The sequence below is a fragment of the Diuraphis noxia genome, unplaced genomic scaffold (genome assembly GCF_037042655.1).
Source record: "Diuraphis noxia isolate RWA-SAM2 unplaced genomic scaffold, SU_Dnox_SAM2 contig0001, whole genome shotgun sequence".
Taxonomy (NCBI): domain Eukaryota; kingdom Metazoa; phylum Arthropoda; class Insecta; order Hemiptera; family Aphididae; genus Diuraphis; species Diuraphis noxia.
Window position 1 is genome coordinate 71597935 of NW_028301711.1, and position 16333 is coordinate 71614267.

General features: G+C 26.7%; 1 protein-coding gene across 2 annotated transcripts in view; it reads right to left on the bottom strand.

Moving 5' to 3' along the window:
• Window positions 1–12964, bottom strand: part of atk (artichoke) — a 36121-nt gene extending 23157 nt beyond the window's left edge. For both annotated transcript variants that reach the window (XM_015512527.2, XM_015512529.2), the window contains exon 1: window positions 12671–12964. The gene's annotated coding sequence lies outside the window, so the exon portion shown is untranslated. The remainder of the gene's footprint in view (window positions 1–12670) is intronic.
• Window positions 12965–16333: the final 3369 nt, after the last annotated feature.

Consider the following 16333-nt stretch of genomic DNA (forward strand, 5'->3'; position numbering starts at 1 on the left):
TGACTATATTTTAGAATGCTCCAAGTAAACATAGTTCAATAAATAATAAAAAAATGTTTTTAGGACATACCTTTTTATTTGTTTTTTTACAAAATCGGTATGCTTAATAAGATAACAAAATGGTATCTGTACGTATAAATTGGTATAGATTATAATTATAGACGTTATTAATTACGTAACAATAATGTATTGAGAAATAAAATACATAATATAGCCATTGATAAAAATGTAAAATGAACTATTTTTAAGTAGTATATAGTTAGCTACCTAAGTTTTTATTATATTACGAATTGTGCAATTTACAATTGACCAAATCGTATTATAGTTAAAAAGGTACCTACAAATATTTAATCTAAAATCTAATTATGACATCTGCAATGCGTAATTTTTACATCACGTTAATTTTTTTTAATTATGTCGTAAGTATAATATTGCGATACAAAAAAATTATCTAATTCGAATGTTCTACACTGTGGATAAAATTGCTACAGAATAATTAACGTAAAAGAGTTTCGACTTGTTGCAGAGGTGCCTACCGTATTATAATATGGAATAACAAAAGCTTTTTCAAAATACCACTGACATACATAATTAACACCGTTATCATTACCATCGGCAAGGGAAAGTGTTAACGAGTGTTTTGAGCCGAAGTTCCTGCTATTCCTGCTCATTTCATTGTCGGCATTAATCAGTCCTCAGCCTCTAGTAGTATATTAATAATTGTTTTTGTGCATATTGCTTGCGTTTTAGAAATCGTTGGCGATAAAAAAAATATAAAAAAAATACCCAAATAAAAACAACAGACTCATCTGTTTTTCATTATATTCTTATCATAATAATAATAATAATAATTGTATTATTATTATTATTTAAATATAATACCTATAGTGTTATACTGTTATAGGTACTTATAATTCACAATCTTCGAGACTAAATACGTCAGACTTGTGCAGTTTTTGATGAAAAACGTTTTATGTGGGTTAACCACGAACTATAGGAATTTAATCGCAATATGAAAGTTCCAACACGATTTTCATATTTACTAACCCTGTAAATCAAATTACTCATATACCTACTTCAAATATTATAAGTTTTATTACGTGTGTTCTTATTGTTATTTTAAATAAGAGGTATTCAAACTGTGCGCCATGGCTCCCATGTGCGTCGTGAGAGTTGTCGAAGGAAGAAAGATGCGTCCTATATGATTGAAAACCAATTTATATATTTATAGTTTTTTGTTATATATATAACATATGATAAATAAACAATTAATATAAATTATAAGCATTGATTTGTTTGCCATTTATAATTTGGGATCCGTCAACATTTCGTAAAGACACAAAGGAGTCGTGGGATGAAAAAGTTTAAATTCCTCTGTTTTAAAACATATTTTAATATTTTGATGACTTACCGATCAAAAAACTAAAGTTTATAATGCCTATTACTAGTTACTACCTATATAGGTTGATACGTTTTCGTTATTGTGTCAAATACCTATATAGTGTTACTATACCCATCAGGCGCTGAAATCGATTTTAATTTAAAAAAAAATCTGGGTACCTATATATTATGGCATCTGCGACAACGTAGTAGAAATAAATCTCTACACAACTGCACTTTTTAGTTTCATCAAATATAAACGTCAGCAAAAGCAATATAATATACAAATTACAAATTACATTTATATACTGTTTAGACATCATAATTTATATTATATGATGAATAGACATAGGTACCGAATTTAAAATACCGAGACGTGGTGTTTTTGTGTAGGTATACGAATTATAAAATTAATTTTGGGGAGTAACTTAACTAAAGTTACAAGTTATTGTAACAGTTTATTTATAATATCTATAGTTATTGAAAACAAATAAAAAATGTTCAACCCAGCAATGTATATCGGTTTTAAAACAAACACTGTAGAGCTGCAAGATTGAAACAAAGGTTTTATTTATGTTGTATTTTACCTATCTATTAAGTATTCTGTAGCCATGCCTGTAATACAGTTGGTGCATCTGGTGGCTGTATAAACCTATTACTGCAATTGTATCATGCGTAGTATACTATAAACATTAATGATTATTAATATTACAAGTATAATAAAATTAACAAGGTTAAGTAAATATTTATGTAATGTCTAACAAATTGTATTATTAAGTCTTAGTCAATAAGTTTTTGTAAAAAATGTAGGCTGCAGAAAAACTTATATACCTAGTTATATAGATATTGTTGTTAAAATGGAACATGATTAGAAGTAAAAGCAAATTGTTTCTATTATTTTATCCATTTCGAAAATTATATTATTCAATTTATTCTGTATTGAAAACATTAATTTCATGGCAGATCACGTACACACACAGACACACAAATATATATATATATCATTACACTTAACTGCCACGCGCGTTTTATTGATAAACGACGAACTCGATGAACTGTGAATAACCTATATATCATATAATATACAATACGTAGGTACTAGGTACATACCTAAAAAACTAGAAAACTGCATACGGAGTGAATACAATCATACATAGGTATAGGTGACCATATAGATATTTGTTATATATTTATATACGCATATATATATTATATGTGTGTGTGTATTTAGTAAGTATTTAGTATCTAGTAAGTAACTATTAAGTGAATACAATTACTTAAATGTCGTAAATTGCGGTTCGTCTTAGAGGTGATTTATTATAATAATTTTTATAAGTTATATCTTATATCGTATAACCGTACAAGGGAATTCTATAATAATTGATAAACTAATGATTATATCGATATACATATAAGTTTATATGTTTACGTTATAGTTCTACATTGAAGTAAAATATTTTAGAAAAAAATAAAATTATATTGTATCAAAATAAAATAAAATGTTTACTTTTATAACATACATTTTATATTTCATTATTTCATATTAAATTAAAATATTTGACTGATAAATTTTTCGTTACGTAAAAATCGAGTACAGATATAAAGAGCAGAAATAGTTGTTTAAAAAAAAATCATATCATATTTTTGTAGGTAGAAATATTAGGTACTTTTCGAGTATATTTTTAGGTACTTATCATATTAATATTATGTATTTAATATATAAATAAATATAACAAGTCCAAGGGTAAAATAATATAGTTGTCAAATAAGTAATTAAATAATTAGGTCAAGAAGTTAGGACATAGGACATATAGACAATAGCCATCATATAAGTAATGTATATTATACATGTATAAACTGCACTTTACATAATATGATAAATAATAATGTTCTTGTACGGTCTACGGACAACCGCAGCATTAATTCCCGAATACTGAATGAACAACAATTAAACAACAGTTACTGGGTCACTGTTTGCAGTGTTTTATTATCCATATTAAGATGGGGAAAAAAAGTACCGCAATAATAATATCGGACCTAAGTTCCTGGCAAGTTCAGTGAATGGAACCCGCGACCGCGAAGAATATGCGATCTGAACGCAATAGCGTTACTGCAGCAGTGCGCATAATGTTAATATTATTATATGCATATAGTAATAAACCTAATATCTACATTAAAATGTGTTGACGAAGGTTTTCTTACGAAGCCGTTGAAAGAGACGAATATTGACCACGCCATAGCAACACGCGCGAGTGTGCTCACATTTTAGATGTACGCGTATTAATATGTTCAAGTGGACGGGTATAATAATATTTAAATATTCGTAGTGTGTTTTGTACCCATTAATACAACAATACGTCATTATTTAACGAGATCGTCCACTACTCTCATAATTTCCTTTAACAATGTTTCAATTATTTCAATTCTGATTTTTTATAGGATTTTTAATAGGAAGGCACCGCGCGTTAATTCTATCGATTCACGATTGGTACATAACTTTTAATATGGATAAAAAAAAGTATAGAATTTTGTTGTAAATACCTAATACTAAGTTAAAAACTTGGATGTCCACAAAGCTACATGGCAGCTGTATATAATATAGTAAGCCTATAAAATATATTAAATAAAACATTTTCAAGAAATAATATCAGTGGTGGTGCACTGATTTTTACTAAACTTAACTTAATACATTAATAAAAATAACTCAATAATTGATGAATATATATTATTGGTACATGGATATTCGATTTGTAATAACAGCATAAAATGCTGAGAAACACTTGGATTACGGAGCGATTTCTGATAACGATCGTTACAATAGGCATTTGGATTTTAAGCGAAACAATATTAGTACAGTGTCACTCGATAATTCGAAAAACATCATAAATCGAATTAAACGCTTAGTAGTCCCCTGAGAAAACCTCTATAATTACAAAAAAATACATATATTCCAGTCTCCAGACCCAAAGATAATTCGAAATGTCCGTCGGTGGGACACACTCTACATGCAATTATAATTTTTTTTCCATATGCAGAACCTCTATAATTCGAATTTCCGTAAACGCGATTATATATGTATATTCATATAATTATGTTTAAAGATTATGTACACTCTATTTGACGTACTCATAATGAAAGTTTAATTCATTATGATGAAACTATAATAACGACGGTGATTACCGTATTACTAAAATAAAACTTCTGCAATGGGTAAACAGTTGTTGAAATCAAATAAAACGTAGTCAGTAGGAATTAGCCATGTAAAGTATAAGTGTTTGTCGATCGCCGATAAAAAAGTGATCGCGGCAGTTGATAAAAATAAATAACATAACATTTTCACCTCACTTTAATTTGAATGAATTTCTTTTCCCCTAATTTTCGAACACTTGGTAAATCGAAAACCTCTATAGATCGAATTTTTAGCTTGGTCGTCTGAATTTCGAATTATCGAGTTTAATACTGTATATTAATAATTTATTGAACAAGATTTTTTTATACAAGACGTGCACATTTGTCATTACTTTTTGAAGCAGTTGAAATGTTTCAATTTTCAACATAACAACGTAATGGGCAATGATTAATATGTTTTCAACTTGAACAATTTCAACCTACCTATTAAATTAATTTCTGTTTTGAAATTAACATTAACTACTCTTGGTTAGTTTTTTTTTTTTAGAGTACAAACTTAAACTAGTTTAAAAAAAATTCGACCCAAGTCGAAGAGGCGGGATTCCATATTTTTCAATTTTGTACTAGTTTTTGATAAAAATGAAAAAAAAACGTATCGTATGATAAAATCATAACTCTAATAAGTTTTATGATTTGAGCCACCATGCAACATGATGATTATAAATCATCATGTCTCCACCCTCCGTTGTCATGATCTAGAAAGAGTCGTATCTCGATATTATCATTGTAATAAACTAATAAATAATGAAAAATGACCTTTGCGGATTAAGGAATTAGACCGACGAACTGTTTGAAACGTTATTTTCCTTTCCTGTAAAATTTATCATTTTGGACTTACGATCTTTACGATTTAGGCCGACGCATATAGCTTTGCTTACATAGGTAAAGATCATAATATTTTAAAAACTTGGATTTTTATATAATTTTAGAGTTTTCTGCGATGATAAAACTTTTTTACATGTTAGGACAACCAATATTAAATTTCAAGATGGTGATTTTTTTTTTAAATCGATGTGACGCGAGTTTATATAGGTACCTACATAGGTAATATATTATTAAAAAGTAAAAATTTTCAGTAAAACAAGTTAGGTTTGAAAAAAACTGTTTATACTATTATTGGATCTCTTTAAATTATATAAACAATTTGAGATTAAGTATCTACTTGTATTATAAAATATTGGTATTGTAAAATAAGTGTAGATAATCCATAAATCAGAATATGAATAAATGCATTATTTATAAAGAATAAAATGGTTACAAAGTTACAATCATGCCTATTAAATTATCTAGTACACATGTATGACTTAAGGAAGACATACTTTTGTGGCCATGTAAAATATAACATTACGGATATTATACCTATACTTATCGATAATTATATGGACATTAATACAAAATTATTTTTCGTCATAACGGCATCGAATTCGGCGCTGAACCGATGACAATAATATTAAATTCACGGTCAATTTGAAATTTATGTCATCGATGTTTTAATGCGCATTGTAATGCATATATTATGAACGATTTTTTGGTTCCTGCGTGCTGTTTGAACGACAGTTTGGCCGTGTCGGAAACCCGAACGGTCGTCCTATATCCATACATAATGTGTACTGTAGGATGATGGACGAAAAGTAATAATTATTTTACTCGAATTAACGTCAATATATTATACTGACGAGTGTATACTGTACATAAAATACATTAAAAATGCGTAAAATTAACTATTTTTGCCGTACTGAGACAGTCGAACAACGGAGAAAACCGTCACGCGTTGAGCACTGCTTGTTTACATTTATACTTGTTTATATCTTTAAGAGCAATATGAATTTCAAATAAATTACAATCATTTGTCACTGATCAGACTTAATTGCGAATTGTGTACTGATAAAAAAAAATATTATGTCCGGACGCAAATTATATTATCATATTATATAGAATTCGAGTCAGATATTAGAAAGGGAAGGGGACAAAACACCAATAGTTTCAATTTGTTATCAGAAACCACATTAGATATAAGCATTTTTACTGTACCAGAAAGTGGTGACAGAGCTAGACACAAAATAATAATAATAAAAAACACACATCATCGTAAAATAAAAACATTCGCGAACTAATTCCGTACACCAATTCTAACTCCACCATTTTGTGCTCAATTCCAAAAAAATGTCATTTATGTTTACAAAAAATTGAAAAATTGGATGGGAATTTAACTGCGTCGATAAATTGAACTATAAATCGTTATTGTTTGGCAAATATGAAACAATAATCCAAAAAATATTTCAAATGTTGAAAATGAAATGTATAAAAAATGAATTCATATTGACCTAACTAAATATTCCTTAAGTTGTTTTACTGTATTATTAATAGAAAAATGGGAAACAACTTTGAAAATGTTAGGTAAAATTGTTTAGGAACTGATATTTTTTCGTTAAATTAATATGAAAAATTGCCAAAGTACGGTTCCCATATAATAGGTAAGCAATTTATTTTTATTGAAATATAAATAAACTTTATAATTTGTATATTGTGTATTATATTAAATCAATGCTGCAGATTATTTAATACGTACATTTAAAAAAATAATTGTATTTACTAGTTGCTATTTAAACTTATACCAGTTATAATTAAAAATTATTTTAAATTTTATTACTCAAAGATTTTGTACAAATATAGCATGTCAATTATATTAGATTGAACTTTGAATTACTAAACAAACAATTAATATTTAAAATTTAAAAATTAAAAGTGTATTAACCAACTGTAATCTACCATGGACAATGATTTTAATAAAAATGACGCAAAATAAATATAATATTTGTACATGTTTTTTAGAGCAAAGCGGTTGGAGTCGTTGATATGGATGTGCATTCATCGAGAGAATAACCTATGAATACATTATGTTTTAAAGATATTTGATAAAAACATTAAAAACTATATAATAAACGAATGTAAATTGTTCTTACTTTTACTATCGAAAAATAATTTTAATTATTGTATACATAAAAACAAAATTGTTAACGTCAAGTATGGATATTAGGCATATTATATTTAATAAATCAGTATTTATGTGCTAACTATTTGAAAAATTGTTTACATTATTGTTTATCACATACGTAAAATATACTATATTAATATTATATGAGCTAATGTAAACTTTCCCGATTTGAATGGCCTGTATTTGTTCGGGTGTACTTCAATACTATTATCCAGCGGCCGATATATAGGTATAATATGTAAGCTCCATCGAGTCTGTAAAACTCCATTGAACACTAATACACGATAGATTATAGTTGTATCATTAAATTATATAATATAATATGAAAAACAAATTTAAAAAAAAGTCAAGCCAATTATATAAATTATCATAAATGATAATAAAATATAGTTCCTTCAATCCTTCAGGTAAACATAATGTTCAGTCATTAGGGATTACCATTGCGAGAGTTTACTATTTTTAGAAATCAGGAAGGTATACCACTGCCTTAACATAATCTTATCTATTTAGATTTTAAGTATTTACCTGTAGATACTAGAAAGGTAACGCAGGACATATATATGGCACATTATTCTATATTTTTAAATTTAAATATGGTATACGATTTCACGGCTTCACATTTTTAAGAATATGCAGTGTTATACTATATTGCATTGATTATAATATGCTTATGTGAAAAACTAATTTTATCAAGAGTATATTCCATTGCGAAGTCACACATAAATAGAATTCCATTTTTACCTTAAGAGAGTTACTATAGAGCATTACTATTGACCATATTGGATGCGGCATTGAATACAAATCTGTTAACCAAAACGCAATTCATAACATTGTTAACCGCAACATCGTTATGTACTTAACACCGCTTTTCTAATTTCTCTGCTGTTTAAATATAAGTTTTTTTTTCACTCAGAAGCTTCTATGCGCAGAGTTAGAGCCATTGTTCTCTCTCAGTTATATCGACCCAAAAGTGGATGACATTGTAACTAAAGGTTTTTCATAGGAAGGTACATCTTAAATGAAATCTACTAATTAAAACTTTACACCTAACGTGATTATGAAGTTAATTTACAAGAGTTATTAATAGTAATTTAGATTTTAGATTTTCTGTAACTAAACGAGTGAAATGATTTAAAGAAAAAAAAAGGTGTATATAATATATAGTAGTTTTATAATTATTTTAGCAGAAAATAAAATCTAAATCAACTATTATACAATCAGAAAAACATTCTTTCATTGTTCGCTGTTAAGGAAACTGTTAATACTTCGCACATGCGATTGTATTTGTGACACCAGTCGAAACGAAACTTTCTTTATTTTATTATAACTCATAATACCTACATAATACCTATGCTACATTGTTTTCCAAATAATTTAAAGCTCACATAAAAAACTAACCAAATTATAATATAATCACTGTATCAAATCAAACAAGTATAGTTGTCAAACGTAAATATTTCCATAGAAGTAACTACTTATTAAAATAGTTTAAAGATCTATTCAAATTAAATTAAATTATGTTAAAATGTTTGTTCATAATAAATTAAAGATATAATAATTAAAACCTTAAATAAATACGTACATACATTTAAAAGAATTTTTTTCTTAAACCTTGATAACTCGAAAAATGTACTAAATCAAAAAAATTTAATTTCCTTTGAATTTTTACTTATCAAGGTTCCATTAAAATACAATTTATACTTAATAGTCATTGTTATTTATACATTTTCAAAAAAAGTTTTTTTATTTTCAGATGATATTTTTACCTATTTTGTATATATTTTTTAAATTAATTAAACATAGTTATAAACCATTATTATTATAGGCTATAACGTTTTATTTAAATTATAAGATTTCTATTAAAATGAAAAAGAAATTTAAATTTCTATATCACTATAATGATTTAGAAAACTAAATAGTTATAGAAATTTGAAATAATATTTTGTTTATAAGAGGGTTAAATAAATATTCTCTAAAAAAAGAAGGGGATAATTTATTAAATAATTTTAGTTTACATCAATCTAGATACTTTTGAAAATAACAACAAATACATACAAAAAATAAACTGTATTTTATATCATAGTTTTGAATAATAATTAAGAAAGCCTAACAAATACAGTTAAACAATCAAATATCGATATCTTTAATTAGAGCACGAATTTCTATACAATCCCATATGTTTTCTTATTCACTTTTTTTGATTTTTGTCAGTATTTTCACGAATCATAATAGTTTGAATCTAATGGTGAAATTTTATTTTTCATATTGATGCATATATTTAAAAAAAAATTGAAACTTATACTGTATATCAAACCGAAAATTTAAAAAGAATGTATAAAATAGTATTTTGTCAAATAGAAATATTTAATATAATTTTGTGTGTATCTTAAATTCAGAAATATATTAAGTTGTTTGGAAAATTTGCAATTTTTTTATATCAAGTATTTAAGTGATTAATTATTTTATAAGTTTTTTACTTTGTACATTAAAAAAAAAATTTCTTCCATATTTGCTACATATTTTTATGATTTTTACTGCACATTATAATATGGCATATTTCGATACTTTTTACTGCATAAAAATCCGTGCTCTACGGCTACAATAATACCAATATTAATTAATTTACGATTCATTCAAATGACAGTTATAGAAAGATTGTTACAATAAATTAAACTAAGATATTCTAATTTTTATTGAAAATGTAAATATATTAAAACATCAACAAAAAATATAATATATAATCCGTACATTGTGTTGCAATTGATACAACGAATACAATCAAAATATCAAATTTGCTACATCATATTATTATATTGTTTCACCTAAAGATTTACTGTTTTTGTAGTCAATAAATAGTTGTTAGGAATAATATTTGGATCCAAACACTTAAAATTTAACATGTCCGAGATACTCAACCAATTATTTTATATTTTTAATGAAAATAATTTAAATTTTTTATTTAATATTTTTTTTTACTATAAATATTGATATTTGTTTTATATAGTTTAAAAACAAAAATTAGTTTCTCTAATGCATGAGACCAGAAGGGTTAGTAAAAATTTTGGTTCCAATCAAACATTTTTAAATTTCACCAAATATTACAACAAATGTATTTGTTTTTATATATATTTTTTTTAAATATTTGACTACGACTACACTTATTACTTTTTAGTTAGTCCTTTGAAGTTTATATGTAGTGATGGCCGATGGGTACCTACTAAATTATTGAAAATCATAACTTTATATCTTACATATAGCCGGAGTTAGTTATGTATTCTTAAGGATCACTGATCAGCACTTATAAAAATAAGTACCTACTTATCAACCTATTTTTTTAATGTACAAATACAATTTAACATTATCAATACAATATTCATGATATTTCCAAAATAAAAATAAAAAATATAGAAAGTAACATATTGTATAAGAAACGATAGTAGGTAATTATAACCATAATATATTAATGATACTTTTCATATTTATATATTATATACATATTTTTTTCTGATTTGTACCACAAGCGATTAACTTCACATTTGTATAAAAATGTTACAAAAGAGTTGGTGGTTAAGTGAGCGTGTTTAGTGGAAAGGCATATTATGCCACGTAGGTAGCACATATATACTATTGCCACGTTACCTAACTATTAGGTAGGTATAAGTAGATATCATGCAAAATATACACATCACGCATATTGAGGACTTTAATGAAAAAAAAAATATACTATTAATTAGGTATTTAAAAAAGAAATACCGTATGTATGTTTGATAAATGTGATAATTGTTTAATTTAAAAAATATAAATTCATACAATGATACTTAAGATTTAAATATAATCATAGGTTCTCGTTTAATATTATATATTATTAAATAAACGTACATGGAATTACAATATAATAGGTAGCTTATAACATTGGTTGTTATTTAATCGTTATTTGTCATTACTATCTAAAGCCAAATAAAAATGTCAATGTGAAAAAAAATTTTAATTGAATATTTGAATATTTCCAAGCTTACATCTCTGATTATACCTAATATAGTGGGTATGGGTGTTTCAAAAAATGTCCTACGAGTCTCTGAGTCGATTTACCGAGTTACCGTGGTTACCGAATTTATAACTAAAATAAATTCACAACATAATATTATTATGTCAGTTACTATGCTAGGTTATGGACAAATACATATATATCCGAATATTGAATGGTGCGTTTTTCTGCAGATTCTTTTTGAGATTATCAAAATATACTTAATATACATGCAGCTTGATAGCTAATTGCTGATACTGAGAGTTCTCTCTAGTACTTATAGTATATCAATAATTATTGTTTAGACAAAATTATTGGTCAGGTGAATACGACTCCAATGACCAATATGAAAGCACCAATATAAGTCACTATATGACAGGCAATTGATTTATTTGGATAAATAAGTTGAATTACTTTTGTTTATAGTTTTTAAGTTCTAATACGTTTATCGTTTATCGTGTTATTTATGATGCCAAATGTATAGGTAAATAAACGTTAATTTGTTGAGTATGTCTTATGTTTAATTTAAACATTTCAATTGTCATTTGACAGTAGATACATTATACAGCTTATTTCGTTAACAAATACTTATGAGTTAAAGTATTTGTAGATACTCAATAATATAGTACCTACGCCTACTATACCTAGGTAAAAATGATGCACGGGGAGTACAAAACAAGTTTGGGATTGTAACTTCTGATAATATTTATAGATGCACATAATAATATAACATAGTCATCATTATTATAAAAATGCGTTATTAGATGACAATATATAGATACAAATACATATGCATATTGTACCTACATATTTAACAAGTATTTACTACATAATTAACACGTACAACGAATGTGTATTTTGACCTTTCGTCAGTAAATTAAGATATCTACCAACCTATTTCATAAAATATGTAACCATCGTTCATCATAATTAATATAAATCGTTAAAAAATTTAACATGTATACCTATATATTAAAATATTTCTATAAATAGGTACCAATACCACTACTTATATATTACCTATATCTAACCACAAAGTAATCGAAAAACTGTATAAGTAAATAAAATGTATTTTGGTTTACCTGATACGGCATGATGGTCGTCATACTATTTTATTATCTACTAAGCCATTCGATTTGACGGATCTACAGCCAACAGAAGCTGATAATTGTTGTAAGCCTCGAGTTGTGTGATCCACAGAATTGAACAGCTGATGTATTTATTATTTAAATAATCAAACGCAGATAGTTATGAAGTGTGTGGGTACGTATGTGTTTGCGGGCGGTAATCCGTCGTTTTGGAATTGGAAAAAAAACTGCCTAGCTCGTTTTTAGTATGTACAACAACACGTGTCAAGAGTCGTATACAAACACAAGCCAAACACTAGCACGCGACTGATTTTAAAATCGTTAACTATAATATAGGAGCCCATCTTTCCACCATGCTTCACTGGACCATGAAAGATTTCCCTACTACGCGACGGGCTGCTCTAGTTTTCTGTAGCATTACTCCGAGTGATAACCGGATTTCGGCTGATATAAGTATAATGAGGAAGACTACGCGAAAATGTCTCCGAATAATAATAATAACAACAATTACGATGACAAAAACAATAACACATGCATTGCATTGCATACTATACATCTATATAATATAAATATATAATGATATTTTTATATTATATAGGACAATAAAAACTCACAACACAATGGTTGCATACCCATTACGAGTATCTATTATAATATATAATATATTATAATATAATTATTATTATATTATTATATTATACATATTCTTAGAGCATTGTTTTTTTTCTTACAATTGCTCGGCATGAATTCGATAATATTATTATATATTATTATATCAACGATCGTCGAGCTACAGCGGACGCGTATACCTACGTGTCGTATGTGGAACGATTAAATTAACGATAATAATTAGTGAAGGAAATGCTGCGGATGGGCTATTTGGAAATTTACAATCTGGGCAGACTACATAAATAGTACCTACCTATTTATGATATAACGCCCGGAAAACAATACAATTAGGTAAAATGTATCATACATAACTCACTGACTCACAGTACCTACACATTATACATGAATAATTTAATATATGGATTTAATTATAAATAAAAATAACTCATAAGTTTTTATATTATAATATAAATAAGGCCTCTGTGAGGCTGTAAACTACCAAATGGCAAACATCATAATTTTTTCATGAAAACTATACCTAATCGCCAGAAAAATGAAAATAGGTACTTCCTATTTTTTGATTTTAAAAATGTATAATATCTAGATGCTTACTTTAAATTAGCAGGGGTAGGTGTAAATTTTTAAATTCTGAGAAGTTTTAAAATGATTCGTGTGCTGCTTTTTGTACATGTCTTGCGACACTTTTGAGAGTGATATAAAATACATTTTTAACCCCATCGGTGGTTTCTGCAGGTAAATAATTTAATCTAGTTGATATTTTGGTAAATATATTTCCAGTAATATTCTTAATAATTGTAAATATCTAACAACAATTTTGGAAAAACGAGATTATTACTACCTATTCCCAGTTTTTGATAATAATCAATTTTTTTAAAATTAAAATTAAATTATATTAGACTTGAAAAATCATATTAAAATTTTTTAAGCGTGATTTCAATTTAAAAATATTCTGGTTTTTTTTTATGATACTAAGTTCTAATTATCATTAATAAACATTAACAATGCCATATTGTTAATATAACATATTATATTTTTTGGCTAAACTAACTAATTTTAATTCAACAATAATATTATTATTTTTGCAACAATAATGATTATTATCATATTGTCATTATAGTTTTTTTTACAAAATATTATTTACACAAGTTATTATCTAGATGACGATATTAATATTGTTGAACTTCAACAATATCATATTATTAATATTACAAATGGTATTTTTTTTCGGCGCGGATCCGCATTTATTAGGAGGGGAACAGGTTATAACTGCATCGGGCGCCAGTAATTCGGCACAACAGTAATGTTCGGGTTAGTCTCTGGAATTACTTAATTAACCAATTAAAAAAATTTTTTATTCGATACATATTTATCTTAATAAGTGGCTTAGTGGCACTTAATTTTTTCATTGCGAATTTGGGAGTCATTTATATAAATAAAAGATAATATAATAATAATAAAAAATATAAATATATTTTTGTTTATTATAGGGTTGCTATTGGTTATACAAATTAGCAATGTGTTATTAGGTACCAATTTTAAAAATTGTTTCACCTTTACAAGGCTAAAAGTACAAGAAATTAATATGATTGAATGTATTTTTGGTCCTGTATTTTAAATGACTGTGTTAAAAATATTTAATGTAGATTGAGATAGGGTAAATCCATTAGAATTTGTCATGGGAAGTTTTGAATATCACTAACATCACCTGCAGGTATTAAAAGACGAATTAAACACAAATTTTGAATCATATAGTTGGTATTTTTGACGGGAAGTTCACGGGTGTCAGGTCTATAATATGATATGATATGTCTATGTATTACTATACAATTTAATGTAAATTAATAATAATACGTAAAAGCTTAAAATTATACTATAAATATTTTCTCCAATAAAACTGGTATAATTTACACACAACGAGTAGCTATTATACCTATAACCTATTATAGGTACCTATCTAGTATACTTATTAAATAAACATATCATAGTTATAGTAATTTACGACGAATCACACACTATTGCCTATATAGATTTGTTGAATGGTGTTACCCATGGATTTGCATTCGTGTTCGTAAACCAACCAAAGGACACGAATAAGGAGAAAATGTAAGTTTCCCCAGATGTACAGTGGTATGATATGGTGTTTATTAAATACTCAGCGTCAACAAGGATTTTGTGTCCTGTTTGTGGGTAGTATTTTAGTATTTTATATTATAAAAAATATTAAAAAAATAAATATAAATAAAAAATATAAAAATAAATATTTTATATTATAAAATTATTATTTTATAGTATTTTTTTATTATTTTATATTTTAGTATATATTTTCTCAGTGGCGTATTTAAGGGTTTTCCGCCTATAGGTACTTTCCAATTCGCCGCTTTCCTCCCCCCTCCTTCATCCTTCCTACAATTTAATTTTCAAATTAATTACTACATACAATACAATTCTGTCTTTATTATAAGAAATCGAACCCGTATTGAATGCGCGTGTTTTGTTATCTATGTACTCGTACTGTGTTACGTATGTGTATAATATATATAGTTGTAGCCTTGTAGATACATGTAGATAGATGATTAATTTTGAGCGAAAAAAATTAGTTGAGTTTGATTTCATCAAATGAAAAATACTTTTTATAATTTTGTAAAAAAAATCGTTGAAATTTGCCGCCCTCCAATGTTGCCTCTCTAAGCCCGGGCCTATAGGGCCTGTGCCTAAATACACCTCTGAGTAACCTGCCCTCGCATAAAATGGTCCCAATGACGGGTCATATTTGATACTAATATCCAGCACCAGAAAATAGTGTGTAAATCAGTGAGGGCCAACAATATGACTGTTTGAATTACATCGAAAATGCAGTGATAGGAAAAATTGTGTCAGTAATTAAAATGTTATTAAATATGGATAGTTGGGTTATTTTAAGAAGTGGTTACTTAAAATAAAAAATAATTATATTATGTAAGTATAAATGACTCACATATACATTATGAGAGGATAGATAAACCAAATTAAAAGTACAGCAACGCTATA